The sequence below is a fragment of the Peromyscus maniculatus genome, chromosome 2 (assembly GCF_049852395.1).
Source record: "Peromyscus maniculatus bairdii isolate BWxNUB_F1_BW_parent chromosome 2, HU_Pman_BW_mat_3.1, whole genome shotgun sequence".
Classification (NCBI taxonomy): domain Eukaryota; kingdom Metazoa; phylum Chordata; class Mammalia; order Rodentia; family Cricetidae; genus Peromyscus; species Peromyscus maniculatus.
The window spans coordinates 140,570,830-140,586,322 of record NC_134853.1 but is presented as its reverse complement, the minus strand read 5'-3'; the positions used below and the strand labels follow the sequence as shown (position 1 = coordinate 140,586,322).

The 15,493-nt window shown below is 44.3% G+C and overlaps 1 non-coding gene across 1 annotated transcript; it reads left to right on the top strand.

The window, feature by feature from the left end:
* The first annotated feature begins 1,954 nt into the window (after nucleotides 1-1,954).
* On the top strand, nucleotides 1,955-2,035 carry Trnaa-agc (transfer RNA alanine (anticodon AGC)). The gene has a single exon. It is a non-coding gene; the product is annotated as a tRNA-Ala (tRNA).
* Nucleotides 2,036-15,493: the final 13,458 nt, after the last annotated feature.

The following is a 15,493-nucleotide window of genomic DNA, read 5'->3' as shown; positions in this document are numbered from 1 at the left end:
ACATAAATAAAAAAATAATTTTATCCGTTTTTGTTGTGTGTGTGAGTCTCTTCCTCAAGTGTGTGTGTGTGTGTGTGTGTGTGTGTGTGTGTGTGTGTGTGTGTGTCACATATACCTAATGCTGCCAGAGACCAGAAGTGGGCATAGGAACCCCTGACACTGGAGCTACAGACAGTTGTGGATAGTCACTCGGATGCTGGGATCTGAACCCGGGCCTCTGCAAGAGCAGCCAGTGCTTGCTCTGGACCACGGTGCCATCTTTCCAGCTCTGTATATTTTGCTTTTTGAGACAAGATCTCTCGCTGACCACGTAGCCCACTAACTTGGCTAGGCTGGCTGGCTGTCAAGCCCCTGGATTACAGGTCTACCCTCAGAGCCCAGCTGGCTTTCACGCGAATGCTGGCGAGTGAACTCAGGCCCTCCCTCATGTCTGTGACTGAAACTTCTCCTCAGCCCCATATGTATATATGTGTATATATATTTGAGACAAGGTCTCTACCCCAGCCTGGGCTTGAATTCTCTGTGTAGTAGCCAAGGATAATCCTGAATTTCAGATCTTCGTGCCGCTACTTCTGAAGAGCTAGGATTACAGATGTGTGCTACCAGGTCCAGATAAGCAAGCCCTTAGGATCCTTCTGTCTCTACCCTAACCCTCCCTTACCAGACCTTTCTAAAATCCTAAATTTGTCCTTAACCCAACATTAGGATAGAAGGACTACACTGGGAGATGCCGCTCTAGTACTGGGAAGACTCTGAACTAATGAAGAGAAAGGTGAGGCAGGTGGAGACCCCTTACCAGAGCATACATTGGCCTCATTGGGAACAAGTCAACACTGCAACTGAATTAGACATTAAAGAATCGTTTATTCAACAAGAGTTTCAACTACTGTAGCTAAGCAGAATGTACTGTCAGGGTAGAGTTTCAAAATCCTGCCATCCCCGCCCCCTCTCTCTCAGCCTGCTGCTTGCAGATCTGGATATAAAGCTCTCAACTAGCCGGGCGGTGGTGGTGCACGCCTTTAATCCCAGCACTTGGGAGGCAGAGGCAGGCGGATCTTTGTGAGTTCGAGGCCAGCCTGAGCTACCAAGTGAGTTCCAGGAAAGGCGCAAAGCTACACAGAGAAACCCTGTCTCGAAAAACCAAAAAAAAAAAAAAAGCTCTCAACTACTTTTACAGCACCATGTCTGCCACCATGACGATCATGGACTCACCCTCTGAAACTGTAAGCAAGCCCCCGGTTAAATGCTTTCTTCTATATGTTGCCTTGGTCACAGTGTCTCCTCACAGCCATAGAACACTAAGAGATGAAATTGGGAGGAAAATTAAAAATATGTAGTGCACGACTTTAATCCCAGCACTCGGGAGGCAGAGGCAGGTGGATCTCTGTGAGTTCGAGGCCAGCCTGGTCTACAGAGTGAAATGAATTCCAGGATAGCCAGGACACTGTTTCACAGAGAAAGCCTGCCTTAAAAAACCAAAAAAAAAAAAAGAAGAAGAAAGAAAGAAAGAAAGAAAGAAAGAAAGAAAGAAAGAAAGAAAGAAAGAAAGAAAGAAAGAAAAGAAAAAGAAAATATGTTAGGGAACAGGGGAAGCTGGAGGAAGGGAGTGGGGGATGGATATGCCCAAGATATATATATATATATGAAATATTCCCCCAAAATTAAATAATTAAAAATGATATCTATATTGGAAAGTGGGATCTTGCTATATGAAATAAGAAAGTGAATATAGACCATATTAATTTCTGTTTTGTAAGCAATTATCAAACATTAAAAGGGACAGAAAAGGGAAGCGATCCAATAAGATTATTTCACTGTAAGAGCAATTATCAAAACATACAAATATGGGGGCTAGAAAAATGACTGTAGTTAAAAATACTTGCTGCTCTTCCAGGGGACTTGAATTTAGTTCCCAGCACCCACATGGCTACTTACAACCATTAACTCCAGTGATTTCAGGGTTGGGGATTTAGCTCAGTGGTAGAGCGCTTGCCTAGCAAGCACAAGGCCCTGGGTTCGATCCTCAGCTCTGAAAAAAAAAAAGACAAAATAACTCCAGTGATTTCTTGCACAACCCGGGTTCACTAGTAGAGTTGGTACCACCCACAGTGGACTGGGTCCTTCTTCATTAATCAAGAAAATGTCCCACAGGCTTGCCTATAGGCCAATCTGATGGAGGCGTTTTCTCAATTAAGGTCCTTCTTCCCAGATGACTCCAGCTTGAGTCAAGTTGGCAAAACAAATACTAACCAGGACATGAGGTTACAAGTGTGTGCATGGCTTTTATTGAAAGGATCTCTCTCTCTCTCTCTCTCTCTCTCTCTCTCTCTCTCACACACACACACACACACACACACACACACACACACACACACACTTACTCTGTCTTCTTTCCCAGACAGGGTACAGGGTTTCTCTGCCTCCTGAGTGCTGGGATTAAAAGTACCCCCATGCCATACCTCCCCACTGTAGTGGGTAGCCATTCCAGCTTGGATCTGGAAGCTCCAACCCCCATTGAGACTCTGGCAACTGTCACGCCTACGAGGCGGGGCGAGGGGAGGTGCTGGAAACCTGAGAGCTGGATGGGCAAGCGCTTGCTCTGGGCGCGCTCTCGGCGCCTGGATCCTGGATGGTGGAAATTGATTGTGCAGAGCTCCAGAGAACACTGCTGGATTGCTATACGCCTTCCCCAGACCCCCGCGACCTATCCCTTCCTTCATTTGTAAGTCATCCACTAAATAAATCTTCCTTTTAACTACGTGGAGTGGCCATTATAATTTTCCCCAATACCCCACTCTTTCTTTCTGTGTGTATTCGTGTGTTTTTACTTTATTTTATCTACAAATTACCTTATTTATTTATTGGCTTGTAAAAACATCCTTACTTTGCTGATGGAGCAAACACATTTCAACTCTGCTCCCTGTGCAAAAGAACAGAAGGGAGACTACCTGCTTGGCCATCTCCATCGTAGTTCACTGGCATGCAGGCGACATGCTATGTATGGGGAAAAGGCTAACTGAATAACTGGGGTTAAATACTGAAAAAAAACAGCAACAATGAAAGCTTGCTGTCATCTATTTTACTTAACAGTCTAGGAAGTTCACAGCCATCAGCTGTGGACAGTCGGTGAAGTAGTGGGGGTAGCTGACCTTATAGGTAAAAATACACACTTCCTTTCTCTAGCCCATGCCAAAGGATCTCTCCAAAAATGACATCATTCTCACCAAACTAGCCTGGCTCCGTCAGCATGATTTTTACTGCTCCTGATGTTAGTGTATATCTCTCTTTAGTGTATGTCTTCTCTCTCTCTCTCTCTCTCTCTCTCTCTCTCTCTCTCACTCTCACTCACTCACTCACTCATACACACTGTGAGGGATTTTTTTGGTTTTTTGAGACAGGGTTTCTCTGTGTAGCCCTGGCTGTCCTGGAACTCACTTTGTAGACCAGGCTGGCCTTGAACTCACAGAGATCTGCCTGCCTCTTCCTTCCAAGTGGTGGGATCAAAGGTGTGTGCCACCACCACCACCACCAGGCTGTATGTTCTCTTTTCTCTCATTCACAGCCATCAGAAGATATTGAATTTTTTGTTTTGTTCTGTTTTTGAGTCAGGGTTCTTCTATGTGTAAGCCAGGGCACAGTGAAACCACTGAACTGGACCACTTGATGGATAGAAAGAAAGGTTTATCGGGGAATCAAACCACCAAGGCTCCCTTTCTCTTTTTCTGGGGCATGGGGGTGGGTGGGGCGAGCAAAATGGTGGAAAAGTGAGCAGATTTTATTTGACAATCAACAGGGCGGGGTCTCTGAGTTGATATGGGCTGTTTGGAACCCTAGCCTGAGGGAGTTGATAGGATTAAGGGAGTTCCCTGGTAAATAGAAACCACCTTTAGGCCTCTGTTTAACCCAATAGCAATCCTTCTATTTATCTGGGCAAGTCCTTCTGTTAGGACATTTAGCACTGTCATTTGGGGAAGGGGGGGCACTTTGGACTTAACACTATGTAGCCCTGGCTGTCCTAGAACTGGCAATGTAGAGCAAGCTGGCTTCAAATTCACAGAGATCCACCTATATCTGCCTCAGAGTGCTAGGATTAAAAGAGTGCACCACCACCTCAACCAGAAGATATTAGTTTGACCTGTATGGTGCCAGGACCTTCAAGGCCACCATAGGTTTTCTCTCCTTCATTATATTCTTATAAAATTTTACTTTAACCCCATATGAACTCTAGTAGTTTCTTAGTGGGGTGAGGATGGAGCTCTCACCCATTTCCCTCTGGGGAAAATGTTTTTATTATTTTAATAACTATAGAGTTTTATATATACCATGTTATCATTGTGGTATGTAAGTGCAGGTTAGACAGACAAGAGAGCTTTTCAAGTGCACCAAAGCATTATGTAGTACATCAAAGTTTGTACAGAACATCTCATAAAACAAGCTTTCTCATAAACCATTAACTGAGCTGGGCATGATGGCACAAGCCTATAATCCTAACACTTAGGAGAAAGGGGCAGGAGGATCCAGAGCTCAAGTCCATCTTTAACTATATAGACAGTTGGAGGCTAGCCTGGGCTACACAAGACCTTGTCCTAAAAATAACTAAATAAACAAGCAAATTATTAAATGCTGGGGGCGGGGGGGGCTTTGCTTTGTTCTGTTGAGACAGGGTCTCACTGTAACCCTGGCTGGCTTGAAATTCTCTCTGTAGACTAATCTGGTTTCAAACTCACAGAGCTTCACTGCCTCTGTCTCCTGGATGTTAGGATTAAAGGCATTCACCACCATGCCTGGTCAATCGCTTTCATTTTGATGCTTTAAAAACAATTTTTTAAAGATCTATTTACTTATTATATATAGTGTTCTGCTTGCATGTTTGCCTGCAGGCCAGAAGAGGGCACCAGATCTCATTATAGATGATTGTGAGCCACCATATGGGTGCTGGGAATTGAACTCAACCTCTGGAAGAGCAGCCAGGGCCAGCCCTGATGCTTTAAAATATATGATTCTCGCCGCCCCCCCCCCTAGAGTTTTGGCGCCTGTCCTGGATCTCTCTCTGTAGACCAGGCTGGCTTCAAACTCACAGAGATCCACCTGCCTCTGCTTCCTGAGTGCTGAGATCAAAGGCGTGCACCACCGCTGCCCGGAAAATGTGTGATTCTTTCAAAGAAAATAAATGTCCTGACCACATTTTAACATTTATTAATGGGACTGAAGAGATGACTCTGGTTAAGAGCACTTACTGATTTTGCAGAGGACCAGAGTTCAGTTTCCAGCTCTCCCATTGGGCAGCTCACAACTGCCGATAACTCCAGCTTCGGGGAATCTGAAATACTCACATGCATGTGCACAGCTACACACTCACACACAAAAATAGAAGATAAATATTTTTTTAAAAATCATTCTTCATTTGGTTTTGTATTAGCAATTTAAGTGCTTAGTTCTAGGCTAAGTGTGGGGGTTGGGGGGAGCACAGAGGTCTTTGTGGTCACAGATGTGCATTACGGGAACCTGGAATGTTAAGTACACAGGATTGTTCCTTCAAGGGAAGAAATGCAAAACCTGTTTTCCATCCAGAAAGCCGGAGTGGATATGCTGTGGATGATTGATTGATAAATAAAGTACTGATTGTCCACTAGCCAGGCGGGAAGTATAGGCGGGACAAAAGGAGAGGAGAATTCTGGGAAGCAGAAGGCTGAGGCAAAGAGACACTGCCAGCCACCACCATGAGTACCAACATGTAAGATACTGGTAAGCCACGAGCCATGTGGCAAGATACAGATTAATAACAGTTAGCAAGAAGCCTGAGCCATTAGGCCAAACAGTTTAAATAATATAAGCATCTGTGTGTTTATTTTATAAGTGGGCTGTCGGACTGCTGGGGCTTGGTGGGAGCTGGAGAGAAACTCTCCAGCTACATGGATATGCTTTCTAAACTAGTGACCTTTGCCCACATGTGGCCAAAGACTTCTGGCAATGGTCCCTTCTCCAGACCCTTCTTGTAAATTTGCTTCTCTTGGCCAAGCTATAGAACCCATCTCTATGGAAGGTTGTACTTTCATATGTACTTTACAAAGAGTTCCAATGTAGTTCATGTCTTCTGTATAGCTCACTTTGTTCCTCAAAGAGATTTAGGTACGCTTTGCTGTACACTCAGGATTGAGTTAATCATCCCAAGAATAGTTTTCACCAGATTGTACATGCTTAAATATGTCTAAAATAAAACTGCTTGGGGTCAGACTCCCAAAGTTTGAACCAACATTTAGCTACTGGGTCAGGTTGTGCTGAACGGCCCTCTTGCCTCTCTCAACATATCTCTCTGCTGCCTGTGAAGGGTGCAGATACCCCTGAAGCTAGGGACATAGTTCAATGGTAGAACACTAGCCTATCATATATGCAGTCCTGGGCAAGCCCAGGACCATTAAAAAAAACAAAGCTATCTCTATTTCAAGGCAGTCAGAATGGGTTTTATACAATAGCAGCAAGAATATAATTCTTGGGGGCATGGTAGCACATGACAGCAATCCCAGCACTTGAGGAGCAGAGGCAGAGGATCTCTGTGGATTCAAGACCAACCTGGTCTACATAACAAGTTCCAAGCCAGCCAAAGTTACAAGTAAGACCCTATCAAAGAAGGAGAAGGAGTAGAAGAAGAAATAAAAGAATATAATTATGTAATTATAAAAGAATATGAGAGAGAGAGAGAGAGAGAGAGAGAGAGAGAGAGAGAGAGAGAGAGAGAACAAGATTCTTAGCCAACATGCCTTTAATCCCAGGACTCAGGAGGCAGAGGCAGAGGCAGGTGGATCTCTGAGTTCAAGGACAGCCTGGTCTACAGAGAGAGTTCCAGGACAGCCAGGGATACACAGAGAAATCCTATCCTGAAAAAAAAAGGTAATACTCATGCTGGGTAAGCTGGCACAGTCTTATAATCCTAGAACTCACAGTAGAGGGAAGAGGATCAAGGGCTCAAGACTATCCTCAATTATATAGTGAGTTTGAGGCAAACCTGGTCTACCTACAACCACATCTCAAAGAACAAAAGGAAGGAAGGGGCCAGTGATGTAGCTCAGTTTATAGAGTGCTTGCTTAGTATGCACAAAGTCTTGAGTTCAATCCTCAGCATAGCTTTTGAAAACGAGGTATGTTAAGGCACCTCTGTAATTCCAGCACTTAGAAGGTAGAGGCAGGAGCCTCAGAAGTTCAAGGTCATCCTTGACTGCATAGAGTTTGAGGTCAATCCAAGCAACTCAAGCTACACGAGATGTCTAAAAAAGAAAGAAAAAAAAAAGAAAAAGCTAAATTATAATCTATGATTGTTTTCACGTTTATGCATTTTAAAGTTTAACTTCTTATTGTGTGTGATGGGGGCTGGGACTCGCTTATGCTATGAGGCACATGTGAAAGTCAAGGGACAACTAACTTTGTGGTTCTTTCCTCCCTCTTTATTTGTGTGTGTGTTCATGTCTGTGTGGGGGTGTATGAGCATGCCTGTGTGCCCAGCGGCCAGAGCAGGCATCAGGTGCATCTCCTCTACTACTTCCTGTCCAGCCCTTTGAGTCAGAGTCTCTCCCTGAACCTGTGGTTTGTGTGTTCTTGGCTAGGCTGGAAGCCAGCAAGCCTCAGTCACTCTCCTGTCTCCGGCTTTTCAGAGCTGGGTTTGTAAGTGCTCGAGGAATGTCTGGTTTGCTATGGGAATGCTGTGATACCAGCTCCAGTCCTCACGATGATACAAGTGCTCTTAACAAATCTCCAGTTCCCATTCTCATGTTTTTAAATTTGTATCTAAAATTTTAAAATTATATTTATCCATCTGTTCATCCATTTATTAATTTGTGTGTGTATGTGTGTGTTTGCATGTGTGTGCATGTGTGTGCCACAGTACCAGTGTGAAAGCCAGAGAACAACTTGTAGGAGTATATTCTCTCCCGCCACCATGTGGGTCCCAGGGATGGAACTCCACTCATCAGTCTTTGTGGCGATTATCTGACTGAACATCTCACTGGCCCATTGGTTTGATTTTAAAATAGAGTCTCGCCGGGCGGTGGTGGCACAGCCGGGCAGTGGGGGCGCACGCCTTTAATCCCAGCACTCGGGAGGCAGAGGCAGGTGGATCTCTGTGAGTTGGAGGCCAGCCTGGACTACCAAGTGAGTTCCAGGAAAGGTGCAAAGCTACACAGAGAAACCCTGTCTGGGGGCGGGGGGGGGGGGGGGGGGGGGAGGGGGGGGGGGGAGTCTCAATTCTGTGCAGCTCTGTTACAAGCTTTCCAGGTGTAAACACACACACACACACACACTTTCAGTTATGGGAAGCTTTACAACTTAGTTGTATTTCATGTATTTTGTTTCAAGTTCCTTGGTAGCCAACAAACCTTAAGAACTAAAATTCTTAGCTGGGCGTGGTGGCGCACACCTTTAATCTCAGTGCTCAGAAGGCAGAAGTAGGTGAATCTCTGTGAGTTCAAGGCCAGCCTCCACCCTGGTCTACAGAGCAAATTTCAGGACAGCTAAGGCGACACAGAGAAACCCTGTCTCAAAAAACAAAAACAAAACAAAAACCCCAAAACAACAACAACAAAAATGCTGAAATTCTTAAACCAGTCCACTTGCAAAAAATTTAAATTAGTTAAATTAATGGGGCAAATAGAGTCTGCAGAACTTTCAAAGCTTAGAAAAGTTGCAGGAAATGGGTGCTGTCATCTTCCAAATGGATTTCATCAGCAGAGTCTAGAAAACACTTTAAAACTATCAAGGGATGTTTTTCTGTTTTGATAGAATAAAATATGTGAGTTAAAACGAATGTTAGGTTGAAAGCAGTGATAGGAACTCTGGGGATGAGAAAACAAAGGTTTGCAGCAGGTGACGAGAGAGTGAAGCCCACTGATAAGAGAAAAGGAAGGGCTTGGGAAAAAGCGAAACTGGTCTTGGCTGGCTCTGACTGGCACCTGCAGCCTCGCCAGTTCCAGGGAGTGAACTCCCTCCCATAGGCAAGGAACTACATCTGAGGTAACCTAGGAAACCACAGCCGCATCTTGGTAACTGTATCTCCTGCCAGTCAGTCGGCTCCTTTGTGGTTGAACATCCTTGAAACTGCAGTGAGGCTGTTCCCACCAGAGCAGAAACCAGCAGAGGAAGGCATCCTCCCACGCATGTGCAGTCACATGGGGTCTGCGCCCTCAAAAGGCCTGACTCTATTGTATCATTTGCATCCCTCACCTTGTGTGGAGATCATAGGAGGAAGTACCTAAAAGATCCGGCCTACTATATTTTGGACAGAAGAGGGGATCATGTTACTCTATGAATATGAATACCACTTACCTCATAAATATTCATACCAACTTCCTTAGACCCCACAATGCAGAGCCCTTTACAGCTCCCCGCTTTGGGGCAGTCCACTCCAGTCTGTTTTTGGAGATCTTGCTTTGTTTAGCTTTGCTTCTGCAAGTTTGCTATGTAAACTTCTGTTCAAACTGTCTCTGTCTCTTAACTGAATTCATTCCCTCAAGAAGATAAGAACCTAAGGCTGGCAAGAAGGCTGGGAAATCTAACAGCCTACCTCTGTCCCGGGAACCCATGTAAAAAGTGTGACACAGAGGCACATAGCTATGATTTCAGCACCCCTGTGATGAGATGGGAGATGGAGACAAGGGGAAACACCTGGAGTCCCAATTAGCTTAGACTATGGGGCCATGGCAGAAGCAAGGGAAACCCTGCCTCAAGAGCAAGGAAGAAAGGAACAGCTGATTCTCAAAGGTGGTCCTCTGCCCCCACCATTGATTCATGGGAGGAGGAGGAGGAGGAGGAGGAGGAGGGAAGGAGGAGGAGGAGGAGGAGGAGATTATTTGAAAACTGGCTTTGATGGTTTTAGGATTTCAGTATGTAGACCAGAATGGCCTCAAACTCACAGAGCTCCTCTTGCCCCTTCTCATTCATTTCAAGGATTAAAAGCATGTGTCATCATATCCAGCTGAAAAAGAATTTATTTAAAAAAAGAAGTCAAGAAAAAAAGAAGAAGCCAAGAACCTAGAGAGCCCTGCAAAATCTGCCACATTTCTTCCATGTTAATTTAACTCTTGGGTGAGCTAGTTAGTAAACGAGTTGCTGATAAGTAAGTGGGTCACCAGGCAAATCAAGCTGGCAAGTAGCCATATTTTTAAAAAGAATGTCACTGTCTAAATCCACTCATTATTCATTTTTGACACACATATAACCTCGATATGAGATGGTCTATGTAACACAGGCATTTCCAACAAGACCAAGACAGACTCTCTTCTGAGGTCTATGTTTCTCCCAGAATTCCTGGCACACGGAATTGTCTATACTAAGCATCTCTCCCTTGTTCTTCAGTTTGTGTGCTCCACAAGCAACAACTGCAGGGACAAAGAGAGTCTCCTTAGCTCTTCCCATGTGTTGAGAGCTCCGTCCTTCATCCGATGAGGAAGGAAGCACTGGTGTTATTTGACTTGTGAGAGTTCACAGATGCTTGGGAATTCTGGAGGCAGCTTGCATGCCTAATCTCACTGGCTTCTCCTACCTCTAGTCCCAAGACATATATGTTCTCATATTCATTCTCCCCGCCCCCCTTCCATTCTCCTTGTTTCCCTCTTCCCTCCCTCCCCTCATACTCTCTCTTTTGTTTTGTTTTATTAATATTTTTGACAGGGTCTCATATAAACACAGCTGGCCTCAGACTTACAGCAATCTTTGTACCTCCACCTTGCTCCCCCAGTGCTCAGATCACAGGTAAGGCACAACTGTAATTCCAGATTCAAAAAGACTATTCTGTTGTGGAATATTATTCTAAGATGTGTTACATTCATCTATGCTGTGGAACATTTGTTTAATGATGCAAAGATGTGTTGCATTCTTCTACGTTGCATTTGTTTAACTCTGTGAAGCTGTGTTACTGTGCCTGTCTAAAACACCTGATTGGTCTAATAAAGAGCTGAATGGCCAATAGCAAGGCATGAGAAAGGATAAGTAGGGCTGGCAGGCAGAGAGAATAAATAGAAGGAGAAAAAAGATCAAGGAGCAAAAAAAGAAGGGGTCAGTCACACAACCACACAGCTAGACATAGAATAAAAAGGAAAGAAAATAAATACAGAAATTGAGAAAGGTAAAAGCCCAGAATCAAAAGGTAGAAAGGATAATTTAAGTTAAGAAAAGCCAGCTAGAAATAAGCCAAACTAAAGCCGGGCATCCATAAGTAAAAATAAGCCTCTATATGTGTATTTATTTGGTAGCTGGGTGATAGGCCCCCTAAAAGAGCAAAGAGAAAACAAAAACAAAAAAACAAAAAAGACCAACTACACTATTCTTTCTTACTTTGGTATCTTGCAGAAAAAAGAAAAAAAAAATTGACCAACATCTCGGCACACTGGGTGCATATCTGTAATCCCAGCATTTGAAAGACAAGAGGATCCGGAGTTCAAGGTCAGCCTCAGCTACATAGCAAGTTCTAGTGGGCTGCATGAGACTCCATTTAGAAAAAAACAAAAAAATCCAGAAACATGAAAAAAGAAGAAAGAGCCAAGTGGTGGTGGTACACTCCCACTAAGATAAGGCAGGACAGTCCCTCAAAATTCCTGCTTCATAGGAGAGTCTGCCAGATATTCTAGGCCTGTAGGCTGAAGATGATGCCCCAGCATTGTAGAGAAAGCTTGGGTGACTACCCAGGCAGCCAAATGTCTCTGTCATTTCTATAATCTTGGAAATGGCTTTCTGTTTACTTAGGTAATATATCCTTCTGGGATCTTTGATGGAGTTGAAGACTAGATAGTTCAGTTATAGTTTTCCTTAGTTATGATAGAAGAAAAATTAGGTACAAAATTTTGGACTCCTCAAGATGGATTAGATAATGGAGTATTTTCTCTGAATTTGCCAAATACAAATGGACTGGATATTATAAATGCAATCCTTACTTGATAATTGTTCTTGTTGTATATAGATTTAGTGTGTTAAAGTTAAAACTCTTCCTTTTTTATTTAGACAAAAAGGAGAAATGTTGTGAAAGGCAACGATGTGTTACATTTGTTTATGCTGGGGAATATTACTTTAACTGTGTAAAGGTGTGCTGCATTTATTTAATTATGTAAAGATGTGTTGCTGTTTCACCTTGCCTGCCTAAGGCACCTGATTGGTCTAATAAAGAGCTGGGTAGTGGTGGCACAGGCCTTTAATACCAGCACTTGAGAGGCAGAGGCAGGCAGATCTCTGTGAATTCGAGGCCAGCTTGGTCTACAGAGTGAGTTCCAGGACAGGCTCCAAAACTATACAGAGAAAACCTGTCTTGAAAAACAAAACAAAACAAAAAGCTGAACGGCCAATAGCTAGGCAGGAGAAGCATAGGTAGAGCTTGTGGGCAGAGAGAATAAATAGGAGGAGAAGGAGAAGAAGGAGAAGAGAATAAGGGAGAAAGAGAGGGACATGCCAGAGCCATAAGCCAGGCAGTCACCAGCCAACTAGACACAGACTAGAATATACAGAAAGAAGGAAAGATGAAAAGTCCCATGGCAAAACATAGATGAAGAGAAACAGTTTAAGCTATAAGAGCTAGCAAGAAGCAAGCCTAAGCTAAGGTCAAGCATTCATAACTAATAATAATTCTCCATGTCATGATTTAGGAGTCAGACTACCTAGTGAGATCCTGATGGGAGGAAGAAAAGAAGGAACCCAGGTATAAAAATTACATGAATTGACCAGTGGTGACACATGCCTTTAATCCCAGCACTCAGGAGGCAGAGGTAGGCAGATCTCTGTGAGTTCAAGGCCAGCCTGGGCTACAGAGTGAGTTCCAGGAAAGGTGCAAAGCTACACAGAGAAACCCTGTCTCAAAGAACCAAAAAAAAATAAAAAAAATAAAAAAAAGTTTTCAGATTGTTAGTGGGGCTGCCTCTAGTTTGTCAAGCACTAACTGAAAGAGAAGAAGGATGAGGATGTCTCTATACCTGGACTAGAATGCTCTACCATGGCTGGAACAAAGAACCAGGCCTGAAAACACACCGGAAGCACCCAGGGAGTGATTGCTAAAGGCTCTTCAGAGTGCACCCTCTCCTGGAGAGGTAAAGAAACCTCCTGCTTACCGGCCTGGTGCCCCTGGCACTTGGAAATTAGACACTGTCAGGTCACTTGTGTTTGGCAAACTCCCTTTTGGCGCCCGGTGAGAGAAATTGCTCAGGACTTCAAAATAGATCTGTGCTCCCAGAGTGCAGCTGTTAGCACTTCCCTGGAGGCAAGTGAGGCCCATCTGGTTGGCCTTTTTGAAGATATCAGTCTGTGTGAGATCCATGCCAAACATGTAACAGTTGTGACGAAAGACATCCAGCTAGCATGCCACTGTGGAGAACACACTCAGGAAGCCTTTATTCATTCTCAAAAAAAAAAACAACTTTTTTCTTCTTCCTGTTATTGGTGGTTTTGAATGTTGGATTCTCCCTGCCTCTTCAAGGGACCTAACAGTGCCTAAGTATATAATTGAGAGTAGAAAAACACAAGACACAAAGCAGGTATTGGCAGCTTTTCCCTTTTTATATGTGTGTAAATTTTTTTAATATTAATTGGGAATGTAAAGCATTAATATAAATCTAAAAATTTACATGAGTGGGTTTCAGCCCTTCACCTTGACAACGATCAACAAACTGGTTCAATTTGTTTGCTGGTTTGGTTTGGCTTGATTTGGTTTCATTTGAGACAAGGTCTCTCTGTAACCCTGGCAGTCCTGGAACTCTATTTGTAGACCAGGCTGACCCCAGACTCATAGAAATCCACCTGCCTCTGCCTCCCAAGTGCCAGGATTAAAAGTGTGCACCACTAAGTCTGGCGGCTTGTTCAATCTTTCTTTTTCTTCTCCCTCTCCTCTTCTTCCTCAGCAGTATTGGACCGCACACAGAGAGCCTCACCCTTGTTTAGATGAGTACTCTGACACCAGCCTAGAGCCTCAGCTCTAAAATTGTTAACCTTTTCTTCAAAACAACACAAAGTACTAGGGAGATGCCAAAAAGACGGCTTAGCAGTTAAGAGGGCTTGCTGCTCCTGCAGAAGATCTGGGTTCGTTTCAAAGTGTTAGGGTCTAGAATCACCCCACAAAAGACCACCACTCACATATGCAAAAGTAAGAGCATTTATTCCTTGAGAGAGAAAATTCCTGCATGCAGGGGTCAGCCACAAAACAAAATAGCAATGACCCCAAGAGAAGCTCGAAGGCACCTTTTAAGCCCAGATAGGGGAATGCCAGGGACAGTTACGTCATATTCAGCAAATATGATTGGCTAAGCAAGCAATGGTTACATCAGTTTAAAATTGATGGGCTGTGGCATCTTTGGATGTGTCAGGGCATACCCAGAAATGTATCAAAAAAGAGAAGGTAGGTTTGAAGGATCCACCCTTTTCTGGTTGGCCAGCTCTAGCCTGCCAAGACTGGGCAGGCTGTGGGGCTTGGAATCGGGTGAGGAGGAGGCAGTGGTCCCTGGCCTCAATGGTGAATGGCAAAGTGGAACTGGAAGTACAGAGTGGGGAGCTGTGCCAAAGGCCAGGGGCCAAGGCAAGTGGGAGCAGCCAGTGGGCATTGGGTCTCCAGCTCCACGACTACACTGGCCTAGGGTGCCATGCCTCACCTCGGCTTGGCACCAGCTCCATACTGCTTCCTCGCTGCTGTTTGTGCCACCAGTGCCGGGCGCTGTCTCAAAAGCACCTGTCTTAGGGTTTCTATTGCTGTGAAGAAACACCATGACCATGGTAACTCTTATAAAGGAAAGCATTTAACTGGGGCTAACTTACAGTTCAGAGGTTTAGTCCATTATCATCATGATGGAAAGCATGTCAGCACACAGGCAGATGTAGTGCTGGAGTGGTAACTGAGAGTTCTACATCCGGATTGGCAGACAGCAGGAAGAGAGTGACACACTGGGCCAGGCTTGAGCATCTGAGACCTCGGAGCCCATCCTCACTCTCCACTCTCCCATCCCCACTCCCATCCCCCACTCTATGACACACTTCCTCCAACAAAGCCACGTCTACTCCAACGAAGCCACACCTCCTAGGGGCCTAAGGGGGTCATTTTTATTTAAACCACCACAGCACCCATGACAGGTGGCTCACAATTGTCTGTAACTCCAATTCCAGAATATCTAATGGCCTCTTCTGTCTTCCACATGTATGGGCCCAACCCCCACAAAACAAAACAAAACAAAACAAAACTGGTGAGCTAGTTTACTCTCTACTCTGCTATTTGATGTAACAGAGATTTTTAGTTCTAGTTTTATTTTTAATTTTTTAAGACAAAGGCTCACCACGTAGCTTTGCTTGGCCTGGAACTTGCTGTGTAGAGCAGGCTGGCTTCACACTCATAGAGATTTGCCTACCTCTGCCTCCTGAGGCCTAAGACTAAAAATATGTACAAAACCACACCCTGTCCATGACAGAAGTTTTAACGTAATGTTTAATTTTTCATACTCCACACAGTATCACTTGTGAACTGGATGTATCTTGTTTGCAAAATGGT